The sequence below is a fragment of the Lytechinus variegatus genome, chromosome 14 (assembly GCF_018143015.1).
Source record: "Lytechinus variegatus isolate NC3 chromosome 14, Lvar_3.0, whole genome shotgun sequence".
In the NCBI taxonomy this organism is placed as follows: domain Eukaryota; kingdom Metazoa; phylum Echinodermata; class Echinoidea; order Temnopleuroida; family Toxopneustidae; genus Lytechinus; species Lytechinus variegatus.
In genome coordinates, this window is record NC_054753.1 from 1,171,086 (window position 1) to 1,174,304 (window position 3,219).

Consider the following 3,219-nt stretch of genomic DNA (forward strand, 5'->3'; position numbering starts at 1 on the left):
AGTTACATAAAGATGTTTTCAATGCAGACCTGTCATGGTTTTCAGATGAGAATGATTAATCAAATAATAATTATGATCTACATCACTAACTTTTTAAATGTTTAAAACACATCATTACCATTGCATTTGTTACCATTGAAACCATGACCCTGAAAAGCGGGAGTTTTGCGTGTATCATTCTCCATAGGCAGTACCCCCAGGAAGATGTGTGAAAATATTGAAAAAAAATGTAACAAAATGACCATCATTTTGTAGTGAGAACGTCGTGCGTGTTAATCTCACAAATGCCCTCGATGATCTGTAAAAAGTTTCGCATACATTCGTAATTCCGAAGCTTCGTTATTCTAAAGGTTCGGATATTCCGAAGGTTCGTTATTCCGAAGGTTCGTATTTCTGGAGGTTCGTAATTCCGAAGGTTCGTATTTCTGGAGGTTCGTAATTCCGAAGGTTCGTATTTCTGGAGGTTCGTAATTCCGAAGGTTCGTATTTCTGAAGGTTCGTAATTCCGAAGGTTCGTTAGTCCCGAAACGAAATGAGGTTTGTAAGTCCGAAGGTTCGTTAGTACGAAAACGAAGTGAGGTTCGTATTTCCGAAGGTTCGTTAGTCCGAAAACGAATTGATTAAGGAACCTTATTTCGTTTTCGGATTATCGAACCTTCGGAATAACGCCACAAATGTTCGGATTAACGAACCCTTTTACGTTTTCGGATTAACGAACATCGAGGTATAGGCAATTTACGTGTTTCAGAATTACGAACCTTCGGAATTACGAAGTGTAACCATAACACACATTCAGTTTACCTAATAAAACGCTATTCGACATGTTCGACGCATTGAATTTTCTGTAGGGCCCACTACGCAACACTCTCCGCATCATTATCATCATCACCGTTTACCGGTCATTATTATAAAAATCAAGGTTCTTTCTTGATTTTTTTTCATAAAAGTAAGTACAAATGCAAACTTATTTTTAGATTTTAAGCAAAGACTGAATGCATTGACATGTAGCACTTCCTCTTCGTTTTTTTTTCAGAAGTCTGTGCGATCACGTTCAATACAATATATTAATTTCCCTATCACGAAGGGAAATTATTGCCCTTCACATTTTGATATGCCGAAGGAAACACCAATCAAATTAATAAAGACGGTCAATGGTACATACGTCAGAGAAAGAGAGAGATGCAGACAGAATGAGAGAGAAAGAGACGTAAATGTTGAATGACATGATAGTCATATTAACAGGAAGACATGCCGTCTTTGTAAAGTGATATTGATCCATATACGGTATTTTTGCAACTCACAATGTGCATATGGGTTTGAACTACATGCCGATTGATTACTTATAGACTTATTATTATTCTGGAGTCCATATTGCGGAAAGGTCACACAATACATTCTGTAGTTTCTTAATAAGGTAACCATTAACTTAATTTAATTCAATTTAATCAAATGTAATCATATATGAAAAAATATGAATATTTTCGAGTAGGAACTAAATAAATAAATGAAATTGAAATACTTTACTATATATTGTGATATAAGTTGCTCATCTTTATAAATACTTCAATATAAAAAATGTTTTACTTATTGCATTTCATTTTTATTCAGTGTATACTTTAAAAGAAAACACGTTACTCACATCCTGGGGAGTGTTTCATGAAAGGACTTGTAGGACGTTTCATCCGACAAGTACTGTTTTATCCGACAGTTACTCTGGTAACAGTGACTCTCAGCCAATCATTATCAAGGAAAGTTGTCAGATCTGACAACTTGTCGGACAAAAATGTTGATGAAACGCTCCCCAGGAGTCAGAAAGGGCGAAACATGTTTCCTTGGTTTTCTGGTTGTATTTTTAAGTTGAGTCTAAATAGGCTTTTTACTAGGGCAACTGGTTTCCGTAGTGTAGTGGTTATCACGTGAGTTTTACACACTCAAGGTCCCCGGTTCGAGCCCGGGCGGAAACACCTTTTTTCTTCCAAAGAAAATTTTTGCTGATGATGATGCTGTGCTGTTGTTTTTTATTCAATTTTGATAAATATTGTTGATGAATAAATATAGATAAATTATATATGCCTGATAATCTAATCTTTTACACGCTTTAATTCCATCATAGGATAAACGTCACACTACTCCCGTTGTTCAAAAAATATCTTTACGAATATTAAACAGCAACGTTTGTCAGGCAGTTTCCGTAATGTAGCGGTTATCACGTGAGTCTGACACATTCAAGGTCCCCGGTTCGAGCCCGTGCGGGAACACGATTTACCTAACAAAATATCTACATGTAGGTTTTTGCTAACCCTCCGTAACCTCGCTAATTCTTTCAAAAATTTGTCATTCCGAAGTACTATTCCAAACTGGTTACTATTTCCGTGTAAGATCAACTAATCATACTTTTATTTTTTACGATCAAATAGAATAGAAATTTCCCTTATCTTGTTTTTAGTCAAAATTAAAAAGTGAAGAGAGAATATATATCAATATATATCTATATTTTTACACTCTTACATGTGTGAACGATTGTGAACGCTCTTGGTCTCAAAATAAAAATGAGATTCCATTCTTACCGTAAATTTATAGTAAAATATATATAATTAATCATTGTGAAACCTCTAAAAGCGGGTTTCTTTTTGGTGGGACGCACTGTAGAAGGTATTTTTTTTCAATGTTCCATTTTATACTGAAGGTTGCATTATAAGGTCCTCTCAAATAAATCGGTTACCTCAATTAGTGGTTGCGTTGATTCTACACGCAAAGTGAGTCTGAAGTTTTCGACAAACACTCGATGCTTAGCGGTCGAGCGCACGTGAAGAGAACGGCTTCCTGATACAATAAGCCAAAGCCGTACTTGGGGGTGTCACAACCTCGGTCAGCTGGGAAAAGATTCCGTGATGTTCGACACGACGATCGATGACGGGGACAACATTGACGATGGCGTGTCTTGGGACTATAGGGAGAGTTTGCGCGAGCCAATAATAGCTTGATAATTTGCAATGTTCTAATGATAAACGGTGAGTATCGCATGAAATAAATTGCCTGACATTTCATCCGACATAGTCTGGTTTCATTCGACAGTTACCATAGTAACAGTGTTTCTCAGCCAATCAATTAAAAAAAATGATATCAGATCTACCAACCAGAAATTTGATAAAACGTTTTTCCTATACTCACCCCACGCTTGTGATCATTAGTGCTAAAGTGACAATAGAGTAATTTTTT

General features: G+C 36.2%; 1 non-coding gene across 1 annotated transcript; it reads left to right on the forward strand.

The window, feature by feature from the left end:
- The first annotated feature begins 1,891 nt into the window (after positions 1-1,891).
- Positions 1,892-1,964, forward strand: TRNAV-UAC. Its single transcript has one exon. It is a non-coding gene; the product is annotated as a tRNA-Val (tRNA).
- The last annotated feature ends 1,255 nt before the right edge of the window (positions 1,965-3,219 follow it).